This window comes from Protopterus annectens, chromosome 6.part1 (genome assembly GCF_019279795.1).
Source record: "Protopterus annectens isolate FY-2018-M chromosome 6.part1, PAN1.0, whole genome shotgun sequence".
NCBI lineage: Eukaryota > Metazoa > Chordata > Ceratodontiformes > Protopteridae > Protopterus > Protopterus annectens.
Window position 1 is genome coordinate 497,319,366 of NC_056738.1, and position 22,784 is coordinate 497,342,149.

At 45.2% G+C, this 22,784-nt stretch overlaps 1 protein-coding gene across 3 annotated transcripts in view; it reads right to left on the minus strand.

Annotated features, from left to right (window-relative positions):
• Positions 1-22,784, minus strand: part of TRA2B (transformer 2 beta homolog) — a 668,812-nt gene that overhangs the window by 614,024 nt on the left and 32,004 nt on the right. The window lies entirely within an intron of this gene.

Consider the following 22,784-nt stretch of genomic DNA (forward strand, 5'->3'; position numbering starts at 1 on the left):
ATACTCTGACTTTTTTCATGCTTTTAAATTATCTACTGAAAAGTACACCAAGAGAGTTATTGAACAGTTCAAACTAGTACTGATGAGAATTACAGTGCTTCAAGAAATGTACTCTGTACATACTTCATAGGGTCGGTCAGCCAGCCAACAGTAATGCTTTAGAGATGAAACCAAGCAAATTTTTAACTTTGAAGTACGACAGACTGAAAATGTCCACCTGAAAGTATTACGCCAACTGGTCTCCAAGCAACAAGCAGAACAAGTGAAAGTAAAAGTAAAACAGATTACAAAATAAACCTCAACAATGTCAGAGAAATGTTAAACTATCAAGGTACTTTATTATGGGGGGATAAAACTACATGAACTCATCCCCCCTCCACTTCTTTATTCAGAATCCAGAAGTTCAGCACTGTAGAGAAAAATGCTTAACAGCATATATAGAAGAAATTTTCTATTTTACAAATAGAATTCATATAAAAAGAAGTTATGTACCTACCATGATGTTCCATGTTAGTGGTCTTAATCTCGCCTTCCTTCTTGCTGTTTGGGGTTCGGAGCCCCATCTTCTATAGCTAGAGCGCCATTTACTGGCTCAAGGCTACCCCTTATCCCAGAATGCCCAGCGTCGGCTACCCAGATCTCGTTTGTGATGGTGCACACTAGACATAAGTAGAGTAACAAGTTACCTAAAAACTGGTTGTCCAATACACCTAAACAAGGAAAGGGTCATAAATTAGCTGGCATGTGAAGTAATAAAAGATACTCAGCCAGTGAAAACAAGAAGGAACTCCTCTCAATCTTCTAGGAAGGGGGAAGGAGGGAGGGACGCAAGGAGGAAGGCGAGATGAAGACAACTAACATGGGACGTTATGGTAGCTTTATGTTAAGTTGTCCACCTCGCCTTCGTTCTTGCTGTTTGTGACAGTGTCCCTAGCACCTAAAATCCTGGGTGGTTCATTGGAACAGACTCTTCAGAATAGTAGAACCAAAGGAAGCTCTGCTCCGGGAGACTATATCCACCTTCTAATGAGAGATAAAAGTTTGAGGGTTTGCCCAAGTGATGCACAGATAGAGTCTATGGGCAACCTAGACTGAAAGGCTATAGAGGTGGCTAATGCTAGAGTCTATGGGCAACCTAGACCGAAAGGCTACAGAGGTGGCCAATGCTCTAGTGGAATGACCTTTTGGTTTAGCTGGTAGCTCTATTTCGTAACTGATAAAAGCAATAGTATCAGATAAAGTGTTAATGTCACCTTAGAAACTGAAATGCCTTGTTTGTTGAAAGCATAAGAAATAAATAACTGGTCTGACTTAGTTCTATGGAGGTAAAAACGCAATTGTCTAGCACATCCAATTGTGGAGCTTGTATTCTGCCTTGTTGCTGTGATTAGGAAAGAAAACTGGGAGATCTATGGATTGATTTAAAATTGTTCTCTGAGCAGACTTTAGGAATAAAGGATGGACTGGTCCTCAGAGAAACACTGTCCCTGTGAAACGCCAGGTAAGGAGGATGAACACAGTGCTTGAAGTTCTGAGACACGTCTAGCTGAAGTGATAGCAACCAGAAAGTGCATCTTCAAAGAAAGAAATTTTAGGAAACATGATGCTGCCGGTTCAAAGGAAGGCAAAATTAAGGAAGCTAAAACTAAAACTGAGATCCCAAGGAAGAGGAGGATCTCTAACTGGGGGTCTAAGAAGAGATGTTCCTCTCATAAAAGCCTTGCAGAGCTTGAGACATTATGCTAGAATTAATCATACCGATAAGAAAATTAGAAATGGCAGCTAGTTGTACTCTAATGGTAGTGGAAGCCACACCAGACTGAAAGAGTTGTGCTAAAAATTTAAGAATTTCATTGACTGGGGCCGAGAAAGGATCTAAATTTCTAGATTCTGCCCAGTAAGAAAACAGTTTCCATTTACTAGCATACGTTTTCCTCGTAGTAGACTTATGCGAGGGAACAATAATATCATGGACTGCTGGGGAGATGCTGGAAAGCCTGGCTAAGATTGGAAGTGGAGTAACCAAGCTGAGAGCTGGAGAGTTTGAAGGGATTGGTGCAACCCACCTGATTGATGAATCAGAAGATATGGAACCAGGTCCAGAATCCACAGTTGATCCAGAAGGTGGAGGTGCAGGAACAGGAACCACATCTGTCGAGGCCAATATGGGGCAATGAGGATCATTTTGCAACCCACCGATTTTGCTTTCTGTACGAGTCTTGGTATTAGGGGAAAAGGGGGAAAAGCATAAAAGAATCCCTGAGGCCAATCGTGGACTAGAGCTTCTCTGGGTATATGACCTGGAAGAGGAAGCAGGGAGAAGTAGCTGCTGCATTTGTTGTTGAGAGGGGTGACAAATAGGCAATAGCAAGGCTGTCCCCATTTGCGGAAGATGAGACCTGCAACTTCCTGATTCAGAGACTACTCGTGAGGCACGAGGACAGCTCTGCTGAGCCTGTCCGCTATGATGTTGGATTTCCCAGGGATGTGCATTGCTATCAGAAAACATTGGGAGGAAAATCGCCCATTGCCACAGTCCGAGTGCTTCTCGACACAAGGGGTAAAACCTGGCCCCACCCTGTTTGTTGATGCACCACACCACTGACATGCTGTCCGTTTGGACTGCAATGGTCCCAGAAGGAAGAGTCTTGAAGGGCTTGCAACGCTAGGAGCACAGTTCTCATTTCTAGGACATTGATATGCAGACGGTACTCGTGAGGTTGCCAAGTGCCTTGGCCTGCCCTGCCTAGATAATGCTCCCCCCCATCCTATCAGGGAGACGTCCGTGGTCACCGTGGCTACCGTAGGGGCTGTATGAAAGGTCTGCCCTGAATTACTAGTGGGGAGACCATCCACCAAGAAAGGTGCCTTTTGCATGTTTCTGTGATCAGGATCATGTGAAACATGGGTAATTCCTAGAAAGACCACCGCGTGAAAAGAAGCCACTGAAGGATTCTCATGTGGAAATGTGCTAATGGGACAAGAAGAATGGCAGCTGCCATGGAGCCTAGAGTTTTGAGGACATATCTGACTGGAATCCTTTTGCTCTGTATTACAATTAACACTTGTTGGCAAATAGTGGAAATGCTTTCCTGTGGTAATCTTGCAAACATTTCTTGCGTTTAATTCTGCTCCTTTGTATGTGACAGACTGACAGGGCAACAAGGCAAAATTTACTGTAATGCCTAGTTGAGTGCATGATGCGACTGTATAATCCCGTGCCTCTAAGGGTTGATGCCTGGTGGTAGCAGTCAGGAGCCAGTCGTCTAGAGGGGGAAACACCTGGAATCCTTGACGCCTCAGGTGAGCCGAGACTACTGCCATACACTTGGTGAACACCCTGGGGGCTGAGGTGAGACCAAAGGGCAGAGCTCTGAACTGGTAATGACTGGCCCCTACCCGGAAGTGAAGAAATCTCCTGGAGTGTCTGTCCATTTTGATACGGTAGTACACGGCCTGAAGATCTAATCGAGCACATCCAAATGTCCTGACCCAGAAAAGGGAAAATGGACTGCAGTGTCACCATCCGGAACTTTTCTTTTTGTACAAGTTTGTTCAATCTGCTGAGATCCAGTATTGGTCTCCAGTCCCCTGTCTTTTTTGGTACTAAAAATAATCTTGAGTAAGTTCCGGATCCTAGTTGGTTTGCGGGGACTTCTTGAATGGCTCTTTTTTTCCATCAGTCTTGAAACTTCTGTGACTGCTTGATCCCTTAGATTGGGTGGGACACCTGGGACTGGCTTTTTTTGATTCTATGGGGGGGTTGATGGAAGGGAATTTTGTAACCTCTGGACATAATGGATAGTACCCATTTGTCTCGTTATATTTTGCTAGGCTTTTGGGTACAGTGAAAGTCTTCCCCTGACTGCCTCCAGAGGTGAGCAGTCTGGCAACTTCAGGGATGCTGGAAGGGCTTGGCAGAGAAGGTTTCTCTGTCACCCTGGTTTTGCAGTTCCCCTCTGCCATGAGGGCGGCATCTGTTATCTTTGTTTTCCCCTCTGCCCCTGGGGGAAAAGTCATCACGTGTGTCAGGCAAGGGTCCCTGGGATTTTCGGAACCACATCTTTCTGCTCTTCTGACTCTTGAGATAAGGTCTGGAAGGGGTGGAAATTCGGAACCACATCTTTCTGCTCTTCTGACTCTTGGGATAAGGTCTGGAAGGGGTGGAAAACCGGACTCCCACATCAGAGGGAGTCCTGCCTTCCTGTTCACACCTGAACAATGCGTCTTTCACCTGAGGCCCAAAGAGAAAGGAGCCATCAAAGGAAGTACTGGTGAAGGACACTCGAAAGGGTTCCGCAAACTGACAAATCACACCCAAGCATGTCTCCCGAGAGCCACACCTGTCCCTGCGGCTCTGCTCGCTCCACTGGCTGCATAGGAAATCAGCCTCATTGAGGAGTTGACTATGGAATTAAGAGTCACAAGCTGAGAAACTACTTTGGCTGGTACTCCCTCAGCTGTAGGATCTTGAATATCTCCAAACTCTTTCAGGAGAATTCTTTGAAGACGTGTAAAATGGCATAGATAGTCCAGGGACCTCATTGAAAAGGTCGCTGAAGCAAACGGCTTACCACATCTGTCCATCATCCGCGACTCTGTTTGGAGGATGAACAGATGAAGAGGTCTCTGCCAACTCTTTCTTGGTGGCTGCTACCACCATGGCATCAACGGGCACACCTTTGGAGAGGAATTGTTTGTCCTGGGGGGGGCTGTAATAAATTTGTTTGGTCTCCTCGGAGTAGGTTCCACAGAATCTGGAGCTGACCAAGCCTTTTGAGCCACTACAGACATGAGTGGATCAAAAGGAGGATACACCCAGGAGGTGGAAGGTCAGGAACAGAATGTGTATAGGAATACAGACTCACTCTCGGTTGGGGCTAGGGAAATCCAGTCCCTCCTCTGTCCAAGCATTTCAAGGATGTCCAAAAAGGAAACATCTTCAGAGGGGGACCTTGGAGACCCTTCTGATTCATCCATGTCTGTATATGAAGTGACAGACTCAGGGGAGTCTGTGTGCTTCCTCTTGCACTTCTTCCGGGGAGGCTTCGGAAGAAGAGGGATCACCCAATCGGGTATACTGGGGCATAGGTTCCCTACGCTTGGGGTCTGGAGGAGTAGAGGTTGGAACAGACACCATGGGGGAGAGGAGCCGATGGAGATGGCAGTAGAGCTGTTTCGGGGGACAGCACACTCCACATGACCTCCAAGGCATCCCGACCTCTAGGCAGAGAAAGCTCCGGCTCCGAAGAAACAGGAGTCCTTCTCTGCATCGAGGGTTATGGCTCAGAGGCCGATGTTGGAGCTGAGCTCACCTGCGCCGAAGCTCCGAGGGGGAGAACGGGGTCGGACAAGGGTCCGATGCCACCCCCCCTTGGAGCTGACGAGAGAGCCTCGACGCCCAGACCCCTCGATAGAAGGTACAATCGAGGTAATCAGAGCAGACGTCGGAACTGAAGGAGAGATGATGATTGGCGCCGACGGTTCTACTACCTGCAGATCCATGGTCTCCGGCTCAGAGCTAAATGTAGTTGGAGGAGGAACAGAAATAGAGGCGGTTGGAGCAGATACATGTTTAGGTGGGCTGGATAGAATTTTTGCCAGTGCCTGACTTAGCAACCTATTTACTACTCTCTACACATCATGATCTGATAATCTAGAGGATCGAGAGGAGTGGGAAGAATGATGGCTACTTTTACTCTAACAAGGGTGACTGAGGTGCTGAGTGGATGGACTCCCAAGGATGGAGACCTCATGCTGTTATGGCTCGGAGACTGCTCCAAAATAGCAGATGGAGCCAACTGAGAGTTGCCTTGTCAGTGCCACCCGGCACCGACATACTTGGTTGGTCAAGTAAAGGAGTCCGCTCCAAAGGTGGAGCCGACGGCTTGACAGACTAAGGGGATTTGGCTGGCTGAGTACTTTTAGCCGGAGAATCCTGAGGCTTCAATAATCCAGAAGGATTATTTTGTTTTTGCGCTCCTGCAGGACCCTTGGACTAAAAGCGTGAAATATAGAACATGAGTCCTGCAGGTGAACTGCGCCTAAACAATATATACAACTAAAAAAAAAAAAAAAAAAAAAAAAAAAAAGACTTTTTTTCACAGTTAAGGAACAGAAAGGAAAGCCTCTAATTTAAACGGCTATCCTAAAAAGGGGGGGGGGGGACTCTAAACAATTTCAGAGGAAAGGCCTGCGAGTTATGCAGCGACTGCCAACAAAGCTCCAACACACAAAAAAGCGATAAGGGATAAAATAATATATCTAGACAAAAACTTGACAAATTTTTTTAGAACAAACAATTATAATAGAAAAACTATATTAAGCCTAAGGCAGTAATGAAGCAACCTCGCAGCTGAAGCCGCAAACGAGATCTGGTTAGATGATGCTGGGCATTCTGGAATAAGGGGTAGCCTCGAGCCAGTAAACGGCTCTCGAGCTATAGAAGACGGCCAAGTCGGAGCAGAGGATCGGCTCCGAACCCCAAAACAGCAAGAACGAAGGTGAGATGGACAACTTATCAATATTTTCCGATGGGATTGTGCTCCCAAATCTGCTGATACAGTGGGATGAAAAACCTTCACAAAACGGAATACACAGGCCAGCAAAATATTAGCTTCCAACAAAAGGTATTAGTGCTGCTTTGCTCTGTTACACTTAGCTGTAAGTACATTTGCTCTGTATTTAATTCACTTTATAGCCAACAGCAAAAGTTGTTACTCACAAAAGTGCATTACAAAAAGCCCACTTTACAAGGGCTTTGAAATCTTATCACTTTCAGTGGCACTAATGCAATATGACAAAATTTATCCCATGTTTCACTTGCTGTACAGCTCACTAAACGCTGCAAGTCAAGGCAACTTAATGAATACCCTTCTATACAAGAACTCTTAGTAAACTGATGCAAACCCGCCACACACTAAACAGGACATACCTCAAAACATTCAAGAGTTTTGATAGCATCTGATGTACTATACATACACCTCTCAACTGTACACCACCCACCTCCAAACCAGAAAACTACCTTAAAAATATATACTATAAACATTTTCCAATTTCTTCAGAAGACAACAGAAACTCTACATTGAAGTTAAGCAATAGCCAGAACCAGCACCCCGTAATCAAAAATCAGATCTCATCCCATCCACAAGGCATCACTGTTAGCAGCAAACACTAAAAATAAGCACTCCCTCCAAAACAAATGGTTAACCTCAATTTATGTGAAGGATGTGAAAAGCAAGCCTAGAAAAAAACAAAACAAAAAAAAAAAAAAACATACCACAGAAAAGACAATCTAATATGACAAAGCAGAATTGCTCTAGAATCATAAGCAACACATTGCACTGAATCTTAGAAAGTACAACATTCAATGACAGCAGTGTCATTTTTGACAAGCCACACAATTGTTCGAGGTACTCACCATAACAAAAGGACTGTCTTCAGAGTAACCAAGGGAACAATGCTCAAAATTAGCAGCAAGTTCTCCTCCTAGGTTGGCCAAACCACTATTTGACATGGCGAGGAGTCAACCTACAGTAATAAAGTCTGTTCACACAACCGGAATTCCTGAAACAGTTCAACAAAAACTACCCCTCCTGAACCAAGAATCACAGCATACTTCAATGTCCCAACTGTCTACAATAGTTCGTTACCAGGCAGCCGTCTGAAAAACCACGTTATGCCAGCATTGTGAATTAAATCAGATCAGACATAACCCTTCCACACACATACAGTAACGCCAAGGCATACTAGATTCAGTTTTCTTCCAACAGCAGGGTCATTAAACTGGCAAAAAAGTCATAAGCTGTAAAGGTTTTTATCAAAGTAATTTGCGAGCTCCATTCAACTGACTGCTAAATCAGAACCAAAATGAGGTGGAAGGAGATACTGTGAAGACAAAAGGTTCCTTCATCTACTGGTAACCAATAGCACACATTACTGCACGTTTTGTTTTTCACGGTAACAAAAACTTTTAGTTATGTACTCACCATAACTTCAGATGTTTGGGATCCATCTCGCCTACATTCTGCACTGATGGGTTCAGAGCCGATCCCTCGGCTCCGACTCGGCACGCTTATGCTATACAGCGAGGCCTCTTATTGGCTGAGCTCTCTTTATCCCAGGATGCACCACCACTAATCCCCCAGATCTTGTTTGTCCGCATTCATGCACAACTAGATTATATAACATTGTTAGATGTTTCAAGATGAAACAGGATTCGGACCTTCTGATATCCTCTGATCTCCAAGGAAGGGGGAAGGAGGGTGGGTTATTAGGAATGTAGGCGAGATGGATCCCAAACATCTGAAGTTATGGTGAGTACATAACTAAAAGATGTTATGTGATCCTATCTCGCCTACATTCTGCACTGATGGGACAGCGTCCCTAGCACCTAAATCCTGGGTGGCTTATTGGAAAACACTCCTGAGAACTGTGGAACCAAATGAAGCTCGTCCTCTAGATGCCACATCTAATTTGTAGTGGGAAATGAAGGTGTGCGGGGAAGACCATGTAGCCACAGCACAAATGTCACTAATAGCAAGCTTAGAATGAAATGCTATCGAAGTAGCCATAGCCCTTGTAGAATGAGCCTTGACAGAGGTGGTAAGCTCTTTATTAGAATAAAAATAAGCTTGAGTAATACAGTCCCTGATCCATTTGGCAATAGTGACCTTTGTGACAGCTTTGCCCAATTTGTTATCTGCAAAGGATACAAACAACTGATCTGTTTTCCTTGCTTGTCTGGTCCTGTCTAAATAAAAACGTAACTGTCTGTGGACATCTAGTGTGTGGAATATGAACTCCGCTTTGTTAGAGTATTTTGGGAAAAAAAAACTGGAAGCTCCAACGATTGTTGTAAGCAGAAACTAGAACAAATTTTAGGGACAAAGGAAGGATTTGGCCTGAGGGATACTCTGTCTTTGTGAAAAACCAAGTACGGGGGTTTTACAGACAAAGCTTGAAGCTCTGATACTCTTCTGGCAGAAGTAATCGCCACCAGAAAGGCTGTCTTCCATGATAAGAACTTTACATCACATGTAGCTGCCGGTTCAAAGGGGTAAGAAGTCAAGGCGCGTAACACTATATCGAGATCCCATGGAGGTGCAGGATGAGAAATCGGAGGTCTTAATAGAGCAGCACCTTTCAAGAAGGTTTTACACAATCTGTTGCTCATTAAAGGTGGGTCTATGGATTCATGAAAATTAGAGATTGGTGCCAATTGTACCTTGATGGTAGAAACTGAAGAGCCTTGATTGAAGAGAGAAGTCAAAAATTTTAGTACCTCTGCTACGGGAATAGAAATGGGGTCCAGGCCCCGGAGTTGAGCCCAAATAGCAAATCTTTTCCATTTGCTAGAATACAGTTTCTTTGTAGCCGACTTATGGGTCGAAGATAATGTGTACAACATCTGGATCCAATGTAGGACTCCTGACTATCGTCGGAAGAGGAGGAGCCAAGCCGTCAATTTTAAGGTGTGTAGGGACTGGTGGAATAGTCCCGACTGGTGAACAAGTAGGTCTGGGATCTGATCCAGGAACCATGGACCTTCCAGAGCATGTCTCCGAAGATAGGGGAACCACACTTGACGAGGCCAGTAAGGAGCAATTAAGATCATTTTGCTCCCAAAGAGAGATGCCTTTTGAATCACCCTGGGAAGGAGAGGAACTGGAGGGAAGGCATAAAGCAAGCCGGTGGGCCAAGGATGGACTAATGCGTCCATGGGGCTCTTCCCCGGAGCCGGGGTTAGGGAGAAGAACTCTTTGCACTTTGCATTCAGAGGAGTCACGAAGAGATCGCAACACGGAACTCCCCATTTGCTGAAAATCTGACTTGCCACTGTTATATTCAGTGACCATTCATGAGGAAAGAGGATGGTTCTGCTCAATCTGTCGGCTATCACATTGGACTTGCCCGGTATGCGAGTAGCCACTAGGAAGCGTTTGGTCGAGACTGCCCATTCCCAAACTCTCATGGCTTCTCTGCAAAGAGGATAGGATCTGGTCCCTCTCTGTTTGTTCAGGTACCAGACAACTGACATGTTGTCTGAGTGAACAGCAATTACGCCCGGAGGGAGATAATCGTGAAGGGCTTGAAGGGACAGAAGCACTTCCCTAATTTCTAAGACGTTGATATGAAGCAAAGTCTCTTCCGAGTGCCATTTGCCTTGGACTGACCTGCCCAGGGAATGCCCCCCCACCCCGTCTGGGAGGCGTCCGTGGTCAAAATGGCCACCGGAGTGGCTAGAACAAAGGGTCGTCCCTGATCCAAGTTGGAGGGCACTAGCCACCAGCGAAGGTCCCGTTTGCAAGATTCCGTGATCCATATGAGGTGACAGAGGGAGTTCCTGGAAGGACCACTGAGCTGAAAGAAGCCACTGAAGAATTCTCATGTGTAACCTTGCCAGGGGAACTAGAAGAACAGTGGCAGACATGGATCCTAATAGCTGCAGGACCATTCTGGCTGGGGCTTTGGATCTGGGAAGTAAGGCTCGAACTTGAGCCTGTATGGTTAGTATCCTGTCTGTAGGTAGATAGACCCGCATTTGGTTTGAGTCTATCTCTACCCCTATGAATCTTATGCATTGAAACGGCAGCAACACAGACTTCAGCCAATTGAAGGTGATTCCAAGGGAATTGCCCAGTGATATAGTGGCTTGTAGGCTCCGCAATAGTAGATGCTTGGAGGTGGCAGTTAGGAGCCAGTCATCTAGATACGGAAACACCTGGAATCCTAGACTTCTCAGGTGAGCAGTCACGACCGCCAAACATTTGGTGAACACCCTGGGGGCTGTGGTGAGACCAAAGGGCAGCGCACAGAACTGAAAATGACTGCCTCCTAGGCTGAAGCGCAGATGTCTCCTGGACGCTTGATGTATCATGATATGGTAATAAGCGTCCTTGAGATCTATGGAGCACATCCAAACACCCTTCTCCAGCAATGGGAGAATGGTTTGTAGGGTGACCATTCGGAACTTGGACTTTCTGACTGAACGGTTTAGGATGCTGAGGTGCAAGATGGGGCTCAAGTCCCCGGTCTTTTGGCACCAAAAAGAATCTTGAGTAAGTCCCTAATCCGATCTGGTCTGCGGGGACCAGTTGGATGACTCCTTTTTGCAGCAGCTTTGAAACTTCTGAGGCTGCGATATCCCGTTGACTGGGTGGCGGGTCCGGGATTTTTCTGGGCTGGGGGGGGGGTGAGAGAATGGGATGGAGTAACCTCCGGCTATAATCCGAAGCACCCATCGGTCCTGAGTGATACCTTCCCAGGCCTTTAGGTGCTTCGAGAAAAGACCCCCGACTGGCTCCGGAGCTGCACAGCCGGGCAATCCCTTAGGGCCTATGGAAGGCTGAAGAGCCACGAAAGGACTTGCGGTCTCCAGTGTTGCGAGGGCCTCTGCCGCCTCTGGGACGGCGTCTTCCGGAAGAATTTCCCCTCCTCTGGAAGGGGAATCCTCCTGCTGAGAGGGGTAAGGCTTCTGAGATCTACGGAACCACATTTTCCCACCTCTTTTAGCCTTGGGATAAGGCTGAAAGGGAGTGGAAAATCGTGGCCCTACGGCAGTCAGAGTCTTACCCTCCTGTTCACAGCGGGTTAGTGTGTCCTTTACCTTGGGTCCAAACAGGGAGGACCCATCGAAGGGGGCGTCGGCAAAGGAAGACTTAAAGGCCTCCGCGAAATGACACAGGCGGAGCCGGGCTTGTCTCCATAGAGCAATGCCTGTACCCGCCACTCTACTCGCCCCTTCGGCCGCATAAGAAATGAGCCTCATGGACGAGTTCGAAATGGACGACATTGTAGCCAGCCGAGAGCCAACCATCTGGGCCAGCTCCTCAGGCAGGTTACCCAAGAGGGTATCGGATAGCTCCTTAATCAGATCCCTCTGAAATCTGGTAAAGTGTGTAAGGTAGTTCAAGGACCTCAGTGTAAAGGCCGCTGAACTGAGGTGCGCTTTCCGTACCGATTCATGCTCCTAGACTCCTTGTTAGGAGGATGGACGGACATCGAAGCCTCTGCTACATCTTGCTGGGTAGCAGATGCCACCACCAAAGCATCTGCAGCCACACCTTTTGTTAGGAACTCTTTTTCAGGGGCTCGAAGGAACTTATTCGGACGAGCAGGCACCGGTTCCACAGAGTCTGGGTGTTCCCACGCCCTTCGACAGATCAAATCCAAGAGCTCATCGAAGGGCAGAGACACCCAGGAGGCGGAGAGCTGAGCCCCGAAGGCCTTCAGGAACACCGACTTATCAGCAGAGGGAGGTTTGGACTGCCAGCCGCCTCGTTGTTTTAGGGCTTCAAGGATGTCTGCAAAGGAGACATCATCCGAGGACGACTTAGGGGACCCCTCTGCATCATCGAGATCAGTGTCGGATGTTAGGAGACTCATCAGGGGAGTCAACATGCTTCCTCTTGCACGATCTTTTCCTGGGGGGTTCTTCCGAAGAGGCTTCAGAAGGACCTCCAGGAGGGGGAGAAACCCCAGCGGGGGTAACCTGATGCCCCGGGGCTCCGCTGTCTAAGGACAGGGGGACTGCCAACAACCCAGTTTCCGTATGCAGGGAAGGAGCTGGGGAAACCGTGGAGGTAGCCAAGGAAGATTTGGCTAATGCACTCCTCATAGCCCTGAAGGCGGGACCACCAGAATCCTGGGAGGGTCCCACCTCCGTGGGCACGACAGTGGACGGCGCCGACGCACCAAGAGGGAGACCTGGGACCGAAAGCATCAATCCCGAAGCCTCCCCCCAGGGCCGAAGGAAGAAGTCTGTGTACTGAACTCCGACCCAAGAGCCGGAGTTGGAGCAAGGGTCGGGCCCGACCCTAACACCTCCAAAGGTTCCACCAGCACCGGCTCCAACGGTGCCGAAGCTGTTGGAGGAGGAACCACAGTAGGGGAGTGGACCATCGGCTCCGAAGCCGAATGGGCTGGAGCCGAAACTAGCTTTTGGAACACCGGAGACTGGAAGAGTCGAAGGAGCACCCTGTCGATGTCCGAATCGGACATCTTGGATGATCTAGAGGATACCGATCGGGCCCGAACCGATTTCTCCATCGGCTCCGAAGGGCTCGGGGACCGGCTCCGAAAGGACTCAACAACTATCGGCTCCGAGGAAGATCAAGGAAATTTCCCTCTGTGCCGATAAGGACTTCGGCTCCAAGGGGGAAGAGTCTGAGCCAGTAACCCTTATCGGCTCCAATATCAGTGGAGCCGATGAGGGTGACCCGCCTCTCGATGCCCCAGACCTCGGCTCCGAAACCAGAGGAGTCGAGGCTGGAGGCACCGAGGCAGACCGTTCCGACCTTGGCTCCGAGGTCCGTGGAGCCGATGGAGAAGTCTGCTTAGATTTTTTAGCGGTCGGTTCCGACTGACTGGTCGGAGCAGACGCTTTCTTTTTATAATTAGACGGAGAGGAAGATAAAGCCTCCTCGAAGGAAGGCTTGATTAATCCTTTGAGGATTAATTTGTTCTTCCTCTCCTGGAGGACTCTTGATGAGATAGCGTGGCACACACTACACGATTCTTGTAGGTGCTTGGCACCTAAGCAATAGACGCACGAGGAGTGGTCGTCCGTTATGGACATTTTAAAACCACACCTCGTGCACTTCTTAAACCCGGAGGGTTTGTGTTCTTTAGACATAACTGTTTTACCACAGAACCCAAGTGAAAAATACTAAACTTAGTCAAAGGTAAAGTTAAATTCAACAAATTTAACAAATATTTTTTTTTTTAAACACTAAACAGTTAGAGAAAGAGAGAAAGAGAGTCAAGACCCTCTAACTTAAACGGGTACTTGACCCAAGAAAGAGACACTAGTAGCAAAGCAACAGGGGAAGGCCCCTCTAAGTAAAACGGGAAACCTTCCCTGACTAAAAAAATCACGAATTTCGCAACAGAAATTAACCAATCACACTTATATAACAATAGCTGTTAAAACAGCTTTTGGGTTCAAAGTAAGGAAATTTGTGACAGGAAAAAGCCTAAATAAATAGTACTTAGCCCAGCCAAGTTGAGACCATGTCTAAGCTTGTTAGCGGCAAACGAGATCTGGGGGATTAGTGGTGGTGCATCCTGGGATAAAGATAGCTCAGCCAATAAGAGGCCTCGCTCTATAGCATAAGCATGCCGAGTCAGAGCCGAGGGATCGGCTCCGAACCCATCAGTGCAGAATGTAGGCGAGATAGGATCACATAACATCATACGTTGCAGAGTACGTACATCTACAGTGGATATAAAAAGTTTACACACCCCTGTTAAAATGTCAGGTTTGTGGGATATATTAAAAAAGAGAAACCACAATAAATCATTTCAAAACTTTTCCCACCTTTAAAGTGACCTATAACCTGTACAATACAATTGAAAAATCTGTTAGGCTGGTTGCATAAGTGTGCACACCCTTAAACTAATACTTTGAAGCACCTACTGATTTAATTACAGCATTCAGTCTTCTTGTGTACACATCTGCCATCAATTAGAGAGACTGATTAATACCAAATAAAGTTCAGCTGTCCTAGTAGGATTTTCCTGACATTTACTCAGTTGCCTGCTACAGCAAAAGCCATGGTTTGCATAGCTTACAAAACACCAAAGGGATCTCACTGTTGAAAGGTATCAGCCAGGAAAAGGGTACAAAAAATGTCTACAGCATTGGACATACCATGGAACACGGTGAAGACAGACAAAGTGGAGAAAACGGTTAGAGGAAAGAAGGCTCTGAAGTGATGAGTCCAGCAAAGCCCCACAAACACAATCCTGTTTGTGGGGAAGATCTGACTTTTGGATACCTTTGCTTTGAGTTCTTCTAGCTTTGTTGGCAAAATTAAGCAGCAATTTAAACCGGGCTAAATCTGAATGTCCTCGACCCACAGAAGGACATCACTAGAGATGCACATTTTGTAAAAACCCTGGGTACTGCAGACAAGCCCAAAGGGCAGAGCACAGAATTGATTATGCCTCCAACCAACCATGAGGCATAAAACCCCCTGTGAGACAATGTGGAGGTATGTTACCATGAAAGCGTTGGGGAGATCAGGCAGTTTTTGAAGGGTTAGCATTTTGAATTTTGTTACCTGCAAGAATCAGTTCAACCTTGACAGGTCCAGAATTGGCCTTCAGGTACCCTCTTTTCTGGGTTGTAAGAAATGCCTGGAGTAAACATTTTCCTAGTAATGACTTTGGTACTACTTCTCCAGATCCTTGGTGCACAAGAACTGCATTTGGTTTTAACACCCCCGACTGTTGGTTCAGTAGAATGTCTGGAAAACCTGATAAAATTACAGGCGGATTGAACTGGAGTTTCTAACATCTTTGTATGAATTTCATTATGAAGATCAGGGGGTAATGAGAGTCCAATTCTTTAGGAAGGACAGCTATCTACCTAGTCTGGGGGGGGGGGGTGTGCGAGTGCCATGGAAGAGTCATGAATGCCCCCCACAAGCAGAATCCCACAGGCCTAGTCACTGGTGCTGCCCATTACTCCTTTTTCCGACAAATCCTACATCTAGGCTTAAGACTATGTCACAAAGGACCAGCGTTTCCTGAGGTAATTGGGGCCAAAACTAGGGAAGTTGAACTTGAAGTAAGTCCTTAACTGTCTGCATGAACAAGGCCTTGTACTCCATCTTAACAGCTTTAGCCTTATCCAAAGGAGCATCCAAGAGACCGGATTTCCCCATGTTCAGGGATGGAGTGTTCACTCAGCCAGACACACATTCTAATGACGCATCATGTAGCTGCTTGTCTTGTTGGAAGCTTCTAGGACTGCTTAGCTCAAGCATTGCTAAAGTCTAGCAGCTCCTTCGAGAGGGCTTTTTTTTTTTTTTTTTTTTTTTTTTTTAAATCCCCACCAGTTTTTGCTTTGTCTGGTCTAAAATGGTTTCCCAATACTTCACCATATAAAACTGGTGATTCAAAGCCCACATAACAAAGGTAGCAGAGGAGTAGACTCAAACTTGTCCAAGGCTCTGCTTTGTCAGTTGGCATGGGATTTTTGTAAGCATTAGATTTAGCTCCCTTAGGGCCCAGAGTCACCACTTCAGGATCTGCTACAGGGCTCTTACCTGTGGAATGTGTGTGTGTGTGTGTGTGTGTGTGTGTGTGTGTGTGTGTGTGTGTGTGTGTGTGTGTGTGTGTGTGTGTGTATATATAGAGAATCCAGCAAGAGATCATCCACTGCTAAGACTGGTAGAATGTTAAAAGAGGTTTATGCTCAGGGAGTTTTACACAAATGAACCGTTTGAGGAAGGTTTATCATTATCCTCAAGAGTTTTTTCATCAGAAGATTTAGGGACAGAACCAGGGAAAGGGACATCTGGATCTGCCAGTGGGGATAAAGTCCTCAGCTCAGTCAACCTAATTAGGTCCCAATAGGTTTGAGTTTGGGAGTGGTGGCCAGTAGGCCTCAGCTGGGGAAAGCTGGATGCAGCCTTTTCTGTGAGGCCTTAGGCTTAGACCTGAGGGAGACCTCCACACTAGGGTCAGGACACAGACTGACAGCCAAATCTCAAGGATGGTGAACAGAGGCAATTGCCTGACAAGAGGCTCTAGATACCCTTTTGTCAGTTTGACAGCGGTCATTGTAAACCAGAACCTGTAAAGTGGCTCCAGACCCAACCGATGACCCACGTCCTTCAGCTTGTACAGAAGTAAAAGGACCCAGCAGCATAATGGACTCCAAACGGTATTGACAGAGACTTGTGCACAACCTCTACCGGATACTACAAAGGGGTCTCGCCTTCTTTGATGGTGAAAAGCCTAGGTGAATTGGTGGACTGCAAACAAGCAGACGGTAATTTTTGGGATCACTCTCAGCTCCACCAGTGGACAACACAACGAAAACCTCAGCCCTATACGAGACTGTTCTACTGTTGAAGTGAGCACAGAACACAGACAGACAGGCACATTGTATTCCTGGCACAAACAAGTTAGCACACCAGGGCTTTCATTCCATTTGTGTATCAGACTGCCACAGCAAAAAAAACAGTACTTTCTCTGACATTAGTCAAGAGACACATGAAAAGCTCCCCAATGTGGTACTTGGCTTTAGATGTCTTTTTTTCTGGTGTTGACCAACTGATGCAATGACTAGCACTCTGCTTCAGGCTCAGACGGCTCCATCCAACTCCTTTTATATCCAGACATTTTGATGTTGGTCAGGTTGTACACTAGCTTTAAGATGAGAAAATTCTATCTAGCCGTCTATCTGGCCAAGGGCTTCCATGGCAGGAGATCCCAGTTATAACTGCAACAGTGAAACACGAAGAACATCTGCTGTGATCCAGACACAAAACCTTTAAAAAAAAAAAAAAAACAAAAAACACACACACCAGAAGTCTGGATGAATAGGGATGTGATGAATAGTTGGAAGGAGTCAGATATCGGGTGGAAGAGGAATGACCCATAAAGCAGGAATTTCCTCCCACTGCCACCTGTAACCCTGATTAAAAAGTTTAACGGGTTCTGAAAAAAAAATCAGTTAAGAAAGGAAAAAAAAGGAGATTCAGACAGTCTGAAAGAAAAAAAAAGGGGGGGGGGCAGGGTGAAAGGTTGTCAAGGCCTCTTGAACAGACTCACTCACCGACTGTCCTTAGTTTTGGGAAGTTGCTCTTATTTTGGAAACCCCTTGCAATTTCTTCTTAAATGTCTCAAATTTGGAAAAGGAGGGCTGAAAACTTTGAGAGATTATTTTATCAGCTTACCTCTTTCAGAGGGGACAAACACAAACTCAAGCCAAGGGAATTTAAAATCTCATTTTTCTGGGAAGTCCTGTGAATGCAGCCATGCAAACTTCCTTGAAACACTATCAGTGGGCATAATCCTGGTAGTAGTATCAGACAGTCACACCCACACTGCTAACCATGACTAGGGACCTATGTGATTAAATAACTTTTTTTAAGCAGATTTTTACCTCCTAGAAAAAACACAGGTAAAAATGTGAAAGAATGGGGAATGTTATCAGAATAAAACCTTAACATACAAGCCTGAGAAATTAAAACCCTGAAAATCAAAGCTGAAGTATACATTTTCTCTCCATACCTATCAAATTTTCCCATCCTTAAGAGGGAACAGGATTGAAATTAACCAAATGCTTACAGCAGCAGTGAGATCAACTAAAGCTCCACCTGCTAGGTCAGGTTTGCAGATAGCTTATAAAAATTTGAGAGAGTGAGGTAGTTTATACATCCCATCTGCCTTTTGAGGGGTAGCTGGCTATTTAGGCACTAACATGCACACATACTAAAGAAGACAGAACAGGAGGAATAGGTGAAGGTTCTGGAAAATCCTGTAAATTCAATATTTTCTGAGGGAAAGAGAAACCAAAAGAGTTCTCCCATTGAAAACATAGGCACAAACTAGAAATTCCCAAAGAAAACCACCCACAAGTAGATCATAAGCTAAGGGGAGAGGGAAAAAAATCTGTATCTTCATCTTCCTTTTCAGATTAAGCATGTTAAATCTCTTCAGAAAGAGATATCCTTCTATTTTATCATAAAACTACTTTAAAGGGAAAAACAACCCAAAAAGAACCCTTAGCCAGACCCAGTAAACTACTCTCGTCTAAAGAAATGTTAAGTTGACATGCTTAGTTCTATAGGACAGGAAAAACGGTGCCAACAGTTTTACTAATGGCACCAACAGCTCCCCCTGGTATGACTACAACATTCAGACAACAGGGAAGACTTCATTGCTCTCTCCCACAACCAATAAAAAGAGAGTGTTCCTCTTCCCCACTGAGGGGATCCCAACAGCCACAGAGGACATAACTTACCTCCAAGTCTATGGAGGCAGTAGGTGCTACACCAGTGGTCTGAGAAACTATGGCCACAGCAGTCACCCACCTGCTGCTGAGAAACTGCTAGCCTGATGTGGCGTCAAAGAATAGCTTTCTTTTGGGGGTGGAAGAAGGACATGCCATGGGACTGGTAGTTTCTTCCACGGTCAAGCTGAAAATGGTGCCTCTTTCCCAGTGAAGAGGAGCAGCAAATGCCAGTAAAACAAGTAATTAATTCACTTTTTCCACAGGAAAACAATAAAAAGCACTTAAAAAAAAAACTCTGTTCTAATTTCTCGATAACCCCCAGCCCCCATTTTAAAAGTTGTGTACAGTAACTGAAAATAGAGAACACTCCAGTTAGTGCTACACAATAAAGAGTCGATTATCCGAAAGTCATTTATCCAAAACATCAATTATCCAAACTAGCCATCTACAGTTTTGGGTCAGAAAGCAGGAAAATTAGTCTGCATATGTAAACATACATATTGTAGTGAGCTCCGACAGCTCGTTGTGAAAAATATCCTTTATTGTCCACTTGAACCAGTGAATGGTTGAAAAAAGTTACGTTTTACCATCTGTGTAGTAGATCTTTGTTCATTCATGACTATTAGGGCCTCTGTTCCGTCCTCTGAACCAATACGGCAGTTTCCAAGCTCGCGACAGCCAAAAACTCAGCTAAGACCTACCCTAATACCCCTCTCCTAGCTACTCTAGAAAGAGCTTGCCCGCCCCTATAGAACAGACGTAGTAATAGAAAGAAAAAAAAAAAAAAAGAAGAAGTAGAAGGTTCTGAGCAAATACCCTAACCAGGAGTTCCTAACGTCTACCAGGAGTCCAGGCAGGGGGGAGAAGGGTGGGAAATAAATGAACACAGATGATTGAGAATGTCTCCGCATGAGATGTCATCTGGGGGAGACTGTGGGGACCCTTCCCACTTGTGTCTTCGATGATGGATTCCTCAGAGGAATCAAGGTGCTTCCTCTTGCACAGTTTCTTCTGCGGTGGCTCCCCAGTGGGATCTTCTGAAGATGACTTTGGAGAGGGGGTTCACTTCAAAGGGGGGTTATTGCAACTCCCATGCCCAGGTTCCCGAAATAGAGGGTTGGGAGAGGTGCATGCTGGGGGGGGGGGTTCTGATACTGATGTCATTGTTGCTGACTGCGAACCTTCGGAGTGAAGGACCCTCTCCATCACCTGGACAGCAGGCCTGCTCGAGGAGGGATGGGAGCCCAGAACCGGGAAGGACAACCTCGGAATCGGGGTCACACCCCGACCAGAGGAGCCCACCTCCAGGTGAGGAACTCAGAGAGGACTGGAAGCCGGAGCCGTGGACAGATGGCGCCAGTGAGAAAATAGGCAGCGGGCTAGGTACCAAGGTACAGACAGTCCAAGCACTGCTCCGAGACCATGCTGTATCTGTTCCGAGGACGGAACAGAGGTCCTAATAGTAATTAAATCAAAGATTTACAGATAGTGTATTCTTGTGTGCAGAGAAAAGGGTTTTAGAAGTTTTTTTTTTATCCAGTTCAGTTATCCAAACTACCCTAGACCCCAATTAGTATGGATAAATCAACTCTACTGTATAGTCTCATGGCAATCCATTAAAACAGAAAACTTCTAGCTTTCAAAATAGCCCACCTAAAAAAAAAAAAAAAAGTGATAACACAACATATATTTAGAAAATAAGCTCCCTTTGGGGGAACCTACCAAGTAGACTGAGTATAGTCCTCCTAAAGCTTTTGTCAATCTTCAAACACCTTTACTGAATTATCACTTGCAACAGACAAAATTTATATAAAAAGTAATCAAACTATATTAAATTAACATACTTCACATATTTTCCTATACATCATATAACCTAAGCAACTCTACATAAATTATTCAACTCCTGCCCCCCCCCTAACAAGAAACATCTTTATTAAATCAACACTTACATGTAAATGAACAACCAGACACAATCCTAGTTTTACAATCAGTAACCACACTGACATGTCCACTTGCAAACAGCAGTTAAACTCTGAAGGGCTTGGTGCTCAAACTTGTGTTTTAGTCAACTCAGCTTGACTTGTCAAGTCCAGGTGTGTGGAAGGTGACCTGAAGCTTTGGCAGTTGATGACCATTATAACCTTGGTAGGATGAAACCCCATATAACCAAGACTACTTATTGCAGCAGTGATCAATACGTTGAATGTGGTTACTCACTGCCTTCTGAAGAGGACAATGACACTATTTGGAAAATAATGTTTGCAGCTGACAAAAATCAACTTCCTAACACTTTTTTTTTTACTCGTATTGGAAATGCCAATCTAACTTGGAATGTGAAAGACTTGAAGGGTTATGTTTAATCTCACTGCCTGTTCCCAATTATTCAAAATTGGCTTAACTGGTTCGGTGTATGCCTCCTCAATTTATCTGTCACACTAAATGTACTGCTGTTTAAGACTATCTGGATGATCCCGATCGCAGCCAAATCAATAGCTTCTCTAAGAAGAACTTTTAACCAATGGCTCTGCACTTTAGATTCAGAGAGCCCAGCCCACTTTAACCTGAAGCATCTTGTAATTAAATCTTTCAAATGGGAGAGGACACTAGAATTATGAAGTCTTAGGTTTTAGTTATACACATGTTGTAAAAGAAATTCCTTCAAAACATAAAGGAGTAAAGAATGCAGTGTAGCAGGAGAAAAGAATGCAGTGTAGCAGTTGGGTATGGTCCCGCAACATGAAGCAGCGCTACATCTTTCTGAACATTAAAGACTACACAAGGAACCACAGACTAGAGGTAAATGAATCTCCAGTGGCCTTTTGAAACATTCAGGCTGCTGCTGTAAAAATTACTTTCCTTTATTGATTAATAACACAATATCATTGTGAACCACGTCCTCAAAAAGGAGAGCTCATTTAAGCTGTTCTGCCTCCCAAATTACCCACAGAAACCCTAGTCTGGCAAAGTTGTAAACTTTAGTGAATGGGATGGTTGTATATTTGATTTCTAACAAACGCTGCTCTCAAGAATGGGAACAGTTAACTGTGTATTCAAAAACTTCCTAGAAAGTTTTAGTTTTGGACATATGTAAAGGTGAATTCAGGAGGTTAACTTCTATACTCAAAACTCAAATGCAAAAATATCGGAGTTATACAGTAAGGCACAACACAGGGATTGCAGTTTTCATTTTATAGCCCAGCCCGAAACCTCAGAAACCTACAAATATGCATAAAAGCACCCAGAAGATCTTAGTCCCCAAACATGCAACATGTGGAAAGTGGCAAGAGACTACAGAATCTCACATTTCTTTAGTGAATTTCTTCACTGCTAATATACCCCAAATGGGTCTTCACTGTGTGCATGCTTCTTGAACTAGTAAAAGGTAAAAGCCTGCTCCTACTAAACATCATCTCTTGGTGGTCTGTAGTTAGTATACCTCAGTATTTAAGAATAACGGAATCCTGTGTTCTGTTTGTACTATGCAATGTGTATATGGTGCAGGTACGATAATTTGCAAGGCCTGCTATTAATTTGACCTGCTTTCTGATACAAAGCTGCTTGAATTCTTGATAAAAATTCAAATCAATCACAGCTCATGAGTAAAATATTTCTACAGCACTCTGAACGGGGACATGGAAATGAAGGTTACAACAAACTACCTTTATGAATGGATCCATCTTCTGTAACCAACAGAAATTGTATCCCAGGTCTCAGAACCACTCAGACGACCAAACTTTCCCAAGCTACAGCCCAGGCACCGACCTGAGCATGGAGACTGTAGGGGACAGAGTGTGAAACTCCATTCCAGCACCACCACAGAGAATAGCAGGGGGAGGTCATGTTACAAAAAGGGACACTTCTAGATCATGAAATACACAACTCTCCTGATAAAATTTCTGTAACAAGGGACAGCTACTGGTTAAATTCTCATGTGTTATCACTATTAGTATAGACAACGGCAATGCCATAAGACCTAATAGAATATAATAAAATATTACAATTGGCAATATAATAATTATATATTACATTT